The 10843-nt window shown below is 46.2% G+C and overlaps 1 protein-coding gene across 1 annotated transcript in view; it reads left to right on the forward strand.

Moving 5' to 3' along the window:
• LOC118161255 (cadherin-6) overlaps positions 1-10843 on the forward strand; it is a 99474-nt gene that overhangs the window by 621 nt on the left and 88010 nt on the right. The window lies entirely within an intron of this gene.

The raw sequence follows: 10843 nt of genomic DNA on the forward strand, positions 1-10843 counted from the left end.
CAGGGAAGGTGGGGAGGGCAGGAGGAGGGTGGCGTGCCTTCGGAACAATGGGAGGAACGGTAATAACAAGAATAAGAGCACAAATAGCGCCGGGAGAGGATGCAGTAGAAGAACTTAGAAAATTAAAAGAGAGGAAGAAAAAAAAAAAAAAAAAAGAAAAGAAAGAAAGAAAAAGAAAAAAGAGAAAAACTGTCCTGGCTTTTTGGCACCGTCAAGTCGCAGGGAAATGGATACAGGGCAAACCCCCCCAGATCGGATGCAAAAGGCGAGGCAAAGTGCGGAGCTGAATGGGGAGCCCAGCTGAAGCGAGGCGCTCCCTCAGTGCGAAGGGTCCGAGGGGGCAGATCTGGGGATGCTGCCGGCACCGACAAACGTGAATGCCTTCATCTGAGGAAGGCACGGGCTGGGGAGCGATGGAGCTGGGGGAAGAGAGTGGGTAGGCGTAGCGGCATTTTACAGGAGAGAAGTTGGATAATTACAGAAAGAAAGTGCTGAATCTGGTTGTTGTCAGTGTTTCTAAGGAGCTGGTAACACACTTCATATGTCAGATAGATTGAACTGTTTCTATATTCATGTGCATGTAACACCCACATGCACGCACACCGGCACACAGTGCGGGTACTCTCTGCGTGTATTCTTGTGCAGAAGGTTGAGCCAAGAGATAAGCAATAGCGGTAGAGGTCAGTGACTGTGGGAAGAAGTCCTGTCACTGCTGCAATAAAATCCATATTTTATGGAGAGTTAAAGGCAGTACTTCGTAAGTGCAAGTGGATGGTCACCTAAGTAACTCCTGATGACATTCAGGGATCAAGAAGCTTAATGACCAAAATTACTCCCAGCGTGATGGCACAGCTGCTACTTTTATTCAAACCCAGAGGCTGGGGCATCTTTTTCCTTCTACTTCTGTGCGATCTGAGGTTTCAAAGTTCGGTTAGCACTGCATGGGGAGGCTGTGTAGCAAGAATTACTTACCGAGCGTAAGGTCAGTCCTTTCTCTGATTGACCCTTCTTCTGGCACAGCCGGAGCAGAGGGGAAAGCCGTGCCCGTCTCCCTGGGAATCGGCGAGGGCAGCACACACGTCCACATGTGCACTTCATGGGCTGTGTGCGCGAGCACATGCGCAAGGAGAACGGCACGATCAAGAGCAAGGTTATTTTCATTCCCTTTTGTCATAGGGCCGTGTGTAATAGCACCCTGGAAATAACATAGTTCGGTGGGAATAAAATTGCTCAAACGTGCAGACCTCTTTGGTTTTAAGCAAAATAGCCATAATTCTCCCAGTCAAGATAAAGGCTTATCTCATGCATTTTCTGGGCTGCAATCTCTATTACGCAGCCAGTTCTGTGCAGAAGTGCTTGCATATTACTTAAAGCGTTCCATAAAATTGATTAACATCTGTTCCTGAGCAATATAATGCTATGGGTAATGGTGCATCCCTATTCGTTTCTTTTTTTTTTTTTTCTAATTCCTCTTTAAAGGTAATAAGTTTGCATGTCACAGGAGAGCCAGGTCGGGCTTGGAGGCTTGTGATCAAGATCAAGTAGATTCCTTTATCATGGATATATACAGTTTTAGAGGCCTGGCAGCAGTGGCACAATTGGATAGCTCCTTTAAACAGCCCAAACATGCTAATAAAGACTGCAGGGCTGAATCCCTTTTTCCTCTTCCTCTCTTCTCAGATGTTATCTGACACGGCACCGGTAAATATATAATCTCATATGCTTCTGGCTTTCAGCTGCACCATAATCTTTTTGGACATATTTCTAGTGGCTTGCAGTTGACTTTTGAGGTGGAGGAGGCAGGGGGGGCAGGCAGCCAGTCCTTGCAGAGCAACATAATCAGAGGCAGCAATACATTTTTTTATTTTTTTATTTTTTTCAGGGAAAGTGGCATTGATTCAGTCCTGTTGTAGTTCTCTGCAATTATTCTTTGCAGCCATTTAAGGACCTGGCAAACCGGGGTCCCCATGGGGACTTATTAGTCCCTCTAGGTATTTTAGCTTTCACACCAGTTCACAGCTCTTACATATTGCTATGCCAGCACTCCAAAGAGCACATTTATAGACATGGTCGTCATTTTCCAACCAAGTTGTTCAGCTAGAAATATGCATCTTAACTTCTGACTCCTCTCTCCCTCCCTCCTTTGCACAGCTTTCCCCTGCAAGCGGTAACCTGCCGCTCAAGGCAGCCTTCCCTTTCACAAAGTTTGCATTTTGCCATCTGCTGTTTCAAAAATATTTAGCTGAGAGACTTCCTTGAAAGCAAAACACATGCATTAAAAAATGCTTGCTCCCCCCGGCTCCTTTCTGCTGAAGATCTCGAACCCAATGTACCCATGGTGGAAGTTGTGCTCGTGCCTGTGCTGCTCCCCAGCTGAGATCCAACCTGAGCTCCTCTGCTCGGTGACCTTAGGGCACACTGGATCCCGAGGCAGGACCGTCCCCCTCCTCGGGTCTGCTCCATGATTTTTGCTTTCACTGAAGATTTCAGCACACCAACCTGCTTGGTTGCAGACTCCTGCAATGAAAAAATAAGGGGTTGGAAGGAATCGCTGTTGGGTTTCCAGTGGGTGCCCGTGCTCTTCGCAGTGGTCGAGCAGATCCAGAGGGCATTGACATTTCTCTGCTGTTAAATGGTGGCATCCATCTCTTGCTTAACTTTTTAGCGTGCTGTCTGCCCTTCGTTGACTACTTCTAAACTCTGTTCAGTTGCTAGTGCAATCCTGTAGCAGCATGGCTCAAGATGGGCAGGAAATTGCTTATGGATCTCCTTGGAAATGGTGGCTAATTACTGAAATGAAAGGTAGCTGAAATCTATAAGAACGAGTGGGTAAAATCTGTTGGAAACAGCAGGCCCCACTGTGATGGTGCCTCATCCTGCATAATGGTTGCAATTCCTCTGGTGGCTCCGTTGCAATTATACCAGAATAAAACAGAATTGGTTTTCAGTGTCTTTTGATTATCGTGTGTGTGCGGGAAATGCCACGGAGAGGCCCCGCGTTGGGAGCTGGGTGTCAGGGAGACTTCTTAATTAACCCCTTCAAGCCACCGCTAGCTGCAGCAACCGTGCTGCTTTCTTCAAAGGCTTGGAGTCAATGGGAGGTTGCTTCTTTTTCCTTTATTTCTAAATAATTACTTCGGTTCCCAACTCTCAGAAACAAGGCAGATAACCATAGCTGTGGTTATCCTCACCCCTGCCGGGGACCAAATTCAGCTCCTTTTCAGCAGAAACCTTGGAGGCGAGCCCCCCATCAGCAGACGGCTCCACGTGCTGCCGAACCCAATCTCTTCCGTGGACTCTATGCGGGGTTCAAGTTGCAGCCTAAGTGCCCGAATGTGCTCTGGTGGAGATAAAATCTGGTAGCAGCTGGCTTGCTGGTGCTGCTTGCTTAGTCATGGCAGCCCTTTCCAAGGGGGCTGGAGAAATGAGGCGCTCTGCGAGGACAGGTGTCCTGACATCTCGGCTCCTTTCGTTCAGGATGGGGAGAGAAGAGATGCAGAGGGGGCATTTGCCGTGATTAAACTCGGCTGCTATCTGTCTCTATTTGCTTAACAAAAGGTACAGGGCAGATTAGTAGTCCCTGTTTGAGTTTTAAAAACACCCTTGAAGAACGCATAATAAATGCAAAACACCAGCAGCCTTATGCTAACCAGGGAAGTGACAGAAAAAGTCATCCTCTCCGGGTCGCGTTGTGAGTGACACTGCAGGAGAGCTAGGTGGAGAAAGTGCTGCATAAAAGTGTTTTTTAAGTCAGGGGTTTTTTTGAGCACTACTCCTCACATTGGTGTGGGTTCTTCTTGCTGTACATCTCACCCTAAGAGCTTCCCTCACCCTTCCCAAATGACTGCCCCATATCTGCTGGGGGTCCATCCAGACTCAGGCTCCCTGGCTTCTCTAGGGCACTGCCATGTGCCCCAATCCTCATTGCCCACCAGTGGCCTCCCCTCCCTAACTCAGGCAGCATTCTCCAGCCTTGCACCCGTGACCATCCCCGGTACTAACTCCAGGTGTGGCTGGCTGCCAACATTGTTTCTCACTTTATTTATTTTCCTGGCTGTGTGCTTGGCATTGAAAGGCCCAAACAAATATTGTGAATATTTGTATTTATGCTTTTGTTTGTTAACAGGGGCATTCCCTGAAGAAATCAGGATCACTGCAGTTCAGGACTCTTTTTAGAGTGATGTGAATTAACGCGGCTCGTCAGTATGTCCCGTCCCATGGAGCTGCCCTCCCTTCCCAGTATTTCCCTCTTCTGAAGCAAACCAGAACAGTTTCCCCGAAGCTGCAGCCCCCTTACAGCAGCAAGGGGCAATGCTGGTGGGGGAAGAGAGGCCGTGCCTTTGTGGTGGGGAGCCCGTAGGCCCTGCCAGCACAGAAAAGGTGCATTTGGCTTGGGGTTCTCCATGAGTTACAGTGCTGCACCGCCAAAAAGAAACAGGAAGCGACGCAGTGGTTGCTTAACTGTGACGGTGCCAGAGCCCTCGAAACTGTGCTGCGACATCCACCATTGCACTGGCACGGCTTCATCTCACCCCAGCCACAAGGCGCAGACTCCGTGCCGTCCTCTCCACCAAGCACACACGCAAAGAGCAGACCCACTTCCATCTGGTTGCGCTCAGAACGGTGCCAACCTTGCTCTGTTTTAAGTAACCTGCTCAATAATGGCATCATTCTGGCATTGCGGGCAGATATTTTATGGATTACTTAGCCTGCCTTGCCAGGATATACATATATATTTCTATAGATTCAGAAAGTGCTCGGTTATAGCCAGAATGTGACTATTCAATTTGATTTGCAACATAAATACCCATCGTAGCCCCACAGCTCTGCCCTAATGACACACCGCAGCACACAGAAGAGAGCACTTTATGAATGGGATCGGTTCCGTCCTATCTGGGCACCTTAATTCCTCTCAGCTAAACTAATTCCATTATCTTGCTGTAATGTTTACAGCCACCTGAAAGATAATAGGTAGTGTTTCTTTCCCACTTCTGCATCTAATCGCAGAACCAGAGCAGGAGCACCTAGGAGAAGGGTCAGCAGGAACTGGAAATTAGCACAGAAATTAAACACAAGTCATTTCCCCAGGTACTAGAGATGTGTGCTGGTCTGGATGTGAGACAGAGCTGCCTTCTCCCTAACTGCTGCCTCTCAATTGTCAACCAGTAGCTCCTACAAGCACAAAGGCTGCTCAATCAACACCTTCATTAGCATCTAGCTCAGCTTTGGTGGGAGCAGGCTCAGCGAAGTATTTGCCTCTGATGGTAACCCTGCACTGGGTTCTCAAAGGAGGTGGGAATCCAGGTCTGTTCTGCATGTGGGACACGCGGCTGGTGGGAGACCACACACCTCTGGGGGTCCCAGCAGGGTGCGGACACCAAGCGGCACAGCGACCGACCTCTGTACTGATGCTCTTGCCTAAGGGAAACCCCTCTCGTTTAGAATGAAATCCACGTGTCCTCTTCCCCCCCCCCCCCCCACAGTTCCACTACATTAACAAAAATAACAATTAAAAGCATGGTTGCTTTAAGTTTTGCCCTAAGCATTCAGGTGAAAACAGCTTCCTTGCTGAATTGATTCTCTTTGAGTGCCTGGTGGTTTGTAACTTTAGGGTGTCATTAGTCTGGCAATCATTATTTGACAAAAGCATCTTCACGGACAAAAAGAAAGCGAAATAGCTTATAGTATCATGTCACAAAAATAGCACTTTACCATTGTGCGATGCTGTGTGGATGTGTGGTGGTCTTGCTTCACACAAGGGACAAGGCGTCGTCGATCTACATGGGGCCTTCACTCAAAAGCTATTTGAGTATTTCACCGTCTCCAAAAATATGCGTCTTCACCACGCAGCCCCCAGAGAGGCTGGCCTCTGCAGCTGGCCCTGCTTTACGGAGGGGGGAAGCGGATCACAGTGGAGGTGAGTGGCTCACCCAAGGTCATGCCCGGAGTCCGCAGCACAGCAGGGATGCTGAACCAGGATCTACAGCGAGTGCAGCTTGCAGTCAACCCTCCCGCCTCTGCTGCTCACTCAAGTCGTTGGAGCCGATCAAAGAATGGCTGGGGAAAAAAAAAAAAAAAAAAAAAAAATCAGATTTGGGTCTCTTTTTTCATCCAGAAGAAAGCCAATTATTTTTCTCAAGGACTCCTTGCAGCCGCTTTGACGCTCTCTTCCCAAAGGACTTTCTGGATGTCTTTTGCTTGTTTGTTCAGTCGTGTTCTGCACCGAGGGGAAGGGGGAGGCCGGGTAGCTCCAGAGCAGTCTGGGACAAAACTGAATATTTCATCCTCAGGGGACAGTAATCTGAGCTGTCCCTAAGCAAGGTGGAGATGACCTTCCTCTCCGCGTTGGCCTGGTTGGAGCAGCCACAGAGTTTCTTTGCCATTCCCTGCCTTGTCCATTCCCACCTACTTTTATGCCTGTGAGACAGGAGAGGATAAAGAAGTCTCATAAAAAGCTGCTTCTTCTGCATGCTGCTGCCTGTGGTTTGGGGCAGCCAGAGGTCACGCTCCACTCTCTTCTTCACCTCTGTGCCTGTAGGAATTCATTTCAAAGCACCCCTGCTTTGTAAACATCTAAGGAGCAGTATTCCTAGCGCATAGCTATGAAGGTGAGCCAAAGGAAAGTTACCTGAATAAGGACATGGTGCGCACCAGCACCCCTGCCATGGGTATCGATCCTGGAGTAAATAAATAGAGGGAGAGGCAGGAAGACATGCACACCAAAAGGATGCCTTGAATTTGCAAGTTATATGGTGAGGTCAGATCCAAAGAGCACCAGGCTCTGAGCTGCATGCAACCCACTGTGCCCTAATGCTTTTGGAGCTGGCCTTACAAACTGAGTGGCCACCGTAGGGATTCAAGAGAGCCTATTTCCTCATTTTCGCACTGCGCAGAGTGTTCTGGGAGATCACAGAGCAGGAATATATGGAGTTAGAATCCCTTTCAGAGAGCAAATTCCTTTTGTGAAATTGGTGCTCAATTTAGCTGTCACTGCTGAAAGGGAAAAAGATGCAGAAGCAACTTTTAAGTCCACCAGCCACATCCCTTTAAGCAATCCGTGCTGTGCCAACCAGTTTTATAAAACTCTGTATTTCATCTAAACTCCATTTAAGTCTAAATAATATGAATGTCCTGCTACTGTACTTCCCTTCTCACCGCTGATAATTGCCAAGTTATTTCTGCTATAAACAAAGCAGTGCTCTTCTCTCTCTCTGCCTTATCATACCTGGTCCCAGAGCAGAAAGTTGTTAAAGACATGTTTACTTTTAAACATACCACCACACTGCGCCGAGGTCCACAAGACTGTTTGAATTCCTAAGTGCCTGCCTGGATCAAGATGTCAGGATCTTGTAAGGCAGTGTTTACAGCTCCGCGATTAATTCAGTGCTGACCAAATGGTGACCTCTGAAAATTTGTAAACTTGGTGTCCCTGAACAGCAGATGAGGAAAAGTACGGGCGGAAACCACCGAGTGAGGAATGATCATCGGTTCCCACTGAACCCCTTCAGTAAGTAGTATGGCCCAGGCTCATTCACACAGCGTGGAGCTGGGTTACCTGCTGTGCTGCTGCTTCCACTGGTGGCTGGGGGAAGTCACAGGAGGATGCAGAGCAGGGATGCCTGAATGTAGCAGGAGCCTTTCTTTCCTTTGCGCGAGCATCACACCCCTAAAGCCAACGCTTAGCTCAAACTCTTCCTTCAGGTGCCTGTGCCTTCAGGTTATCTATACTTAAGTGCATACACATCCGAAGGGAAAATGCTGGCCCAGTGCATCTTATTTATGAATATTTACAGCCATCAGCACAATTCCACAGACAATCTAATCTCAAGCAGCTTTGAAATTCAGCGCATTTCAGAGCAGCGTTTCCCATCAGAAACAGAACTGTGCGCTCTGATTTGTAGAAAGCATTTCTCTTCCTCTTAACTTTAAAAAAAAAAAAGCTCCCACTTTTCTCAGCACAGAATTTATATTGTTATTAAATGAAATGTATTATCATATTTTAACATTTTAGGCTGTCTTTTACAGGATTTCTAAAACGGCTCCCCATTAATCTCCTGCAATCCATTTGACAGGTATCTCAAAGCTACTTGATATCACAGCTCCTTTAAGGTATGATAGAGTTTTCCTTAGCAACAGGTTGTAATTTCAACCAGGCTGGTAAATGCGAGGTCAGAAGCTGGTTGTCGCAAACCTAGGAGATTAAAATATACTGCACATCCTTGTTTCCTCTTGAAATAGCATCCTGGGTCTTGGAGGAGCAAAAGTAAATACCAGGGTTACTCAGGGACAGCTTTTGTCCATTTGGAATGGCTCGTTTAATTAAGCATATTCTGTGTTATTACAGAGGCATTTATGTTTGGCCAAACTGGCATTAAAAGCAGCCTTCACGTGGTTCAGGCACTTCAGATGCAGATTTAGTTTCGAGCCCTCACCCCAGCAAGTATCAGTTACCTCTCCGGGTCACCGGGGACGGAGCTGCTGGAGCAGCAGCACTGCCTGAAGAGGGAAGGGGATTTGTAGCAGCCCTCCTGACCCCGGCAGGCATCTGAGCTGCACGAGACAACCAGAAAACCTTCTCCTGGAGGCTGAACCTAGGAACCGTGGGCACATAGACTGGAGGGCTACTGGAGGTCACAGCTACAGTAAGTGGTTGGCCAGGGCCAGGTCAGCGCAATCCAAAACACCTGGGGTGTTTTGTTAACTCCCAAACTTAGTGTAGTTGGCTATGGTGGTGACAGCAAGAGGTGTATTATGCCTGTGACAACAGTTTTCAGCTCTGTGAATGGTGAGGTGAGCACATGGAGGAGATGCTCCGCCAGCTGCTGCTTAAAGTCCCATTCTTCATCTCCTTTGAAGGAAAAATGGATGAAGGTTTGTTATTTTTTTATAACTACCCCTGATGGCAGTGCAAGACTCATGTTTATTCCAGCTCTGTTTCTGGGATGTGCTGTATAAAGGGTGATGAGGATGTATTTCCAGGCACCACCCCACTTCCTATTTTCTCCTTCCCTTCCCTATTTCTGTTCTGCTATAGAATTGTTTCATGCTCATCTGTTGTTTTATAACAAAATGATCCTTCGCCCAGCTCTCTGCATGTTGCCTCTGGGAAGACAAGACACATGGGGAAGCCAAAAGTTCAGTAGACATCAATGCGTTGGAAGTAGGTCTCTATCCCCACACGTTGTGTCACGGGGCTGGGCGAGCTTGCTCTGCACCTGCTGGTGTACCAGGGGCTTTGACCATCCGAGTGGAGCAGAGCCCAAGCAGGATTCAGCTGCAGGCTGGGATGGGATGAATTATCGTCAATAACTGAGCTGAGCCATTCAAAATAAGTTGCTAATGTAAGCAAGATTAACTTGATGTGCTGCCTGAAATGAGATATTAGAGATGATAGGGGGAGAGAGAAAACTTTTCATTTAGATGGAAACAGGACTGATTAATTAAGCAGTAACGAACAAGAAAGCTTGCCTTGAATTACTGTGAGGCTTGCAGTGCTAATTTAACACAAAGTACAGCTCCCAATTTGTTATTAAATTAAAATGGCTTTTAAAATTGTTTACTTTTTTTTTTTTTCCTTATCTGCTTCTGTGTGGCAAAATGATTATTCTGGCTAGTTAGAGAAACCAATCAGAGCAAGAGAAAGTGTAGGTTGAAGGGAGAAAAGATTGTCCTGTTGTGTAATTAAGAAATATACACTAATATCCACGACATCATGAATAAGCACTTCAAAGTAGCATGTGTGCTCTGTGTTGCATATTAAACTAAACAATTAGCATGCTAACAAGCTGCTCTGGACATACAGGGAGAAAGTATTGCACTTAAGGATGTAACTGCTTTTTTCTTTTTCTTTTTTTTTTTTGAGTAAAGATCTGTTCACCTGACTGACAAGTATTGATAAAGAACAGAGAAGAAACGTTTCTCTTTCTTCTGCCTTTCCCTTTTCTTGCAATTTTCAGAACAGTTTTAATTTGGTAGACTTTGTGGTTACTCCATACAAGGGAACTTTTGCTACCCCTATCAAAGTGTGTGATGGAAATGTGAAACACTGCGTGTGACAGATCCTATGAAACAACAAAGGAAGGAACCTTCTAGTGACTTTGCTTTCTCAATCTCAGACAAGTTTTACTCTGACAGGAATGATTCCATGTAATTTATCATAGAACAGCTCAACAGTAGCAATTTGTCATCCATTGTGATGTGATTTGATGGGTTCATTTCTTAAACGAATTATGGATTATGGATTACCTCTGTATATCAACAACAGAGCTGTATCTTTTATGTAAATATTCCCGCAACTTTTTCTTCCTCTTCCAATCCATTTTCCTTCATACAGAGATAGCTTCTCTTCCATCTAATCTTTCTACTAATAAGGTGTTTAATAATTTAGCAGCCTAAAAAATGAGCATATTTCAAAGGAGTTGGTATCAATAGTAGTTTAAGAGCCTCGGGCTACAAAAATGTGGATGAAGCTACCAAAGTTTTAGAGTCAGGATCCCAACTGTCTTTCTGCTTCAGGCAGCTATTTTATTAAAGTTGGTATTAAACAACACCGCCTAGGGTCTGATTAACAATTTATGACTTCCTAAGAAGGATTAGCACAAGCCTATCATTTTTATATTTAAATCTTAATTTGCATCTAAGAGAAACCTTACCCAGGTTTACATTTTCTTTATTTATTATTTTTATTATTACCATTGCTGGTTCAGAAACACTGCTTGTGTGAGCACTGCCAGCACCAGTCTGTTGTACTGATCTTTTTGTACCTCATCTGCTCACACATGTCAGAGGAAAAGCTGGCCTCCTGTGTCATGGGATGGGTCTCATCCTGCAAAAGGATGGATTT

The sequence above is a fragment of the Oxyura jamaicensis genome, chromosome 2 (genome assembly GCF_011077185.1).
Source record: "Oxyura jamaicensis isolate SHBP4307 breed ruddy duck chromosome 2, BPBGC_Ojam_1.0, whole genome shotgun sequence".
NCBI lineage: Eukaryota > Metazoa > Chordata > Aves > Anseriformes > Anatidae > Oxyura > Oxyura jamaicensis.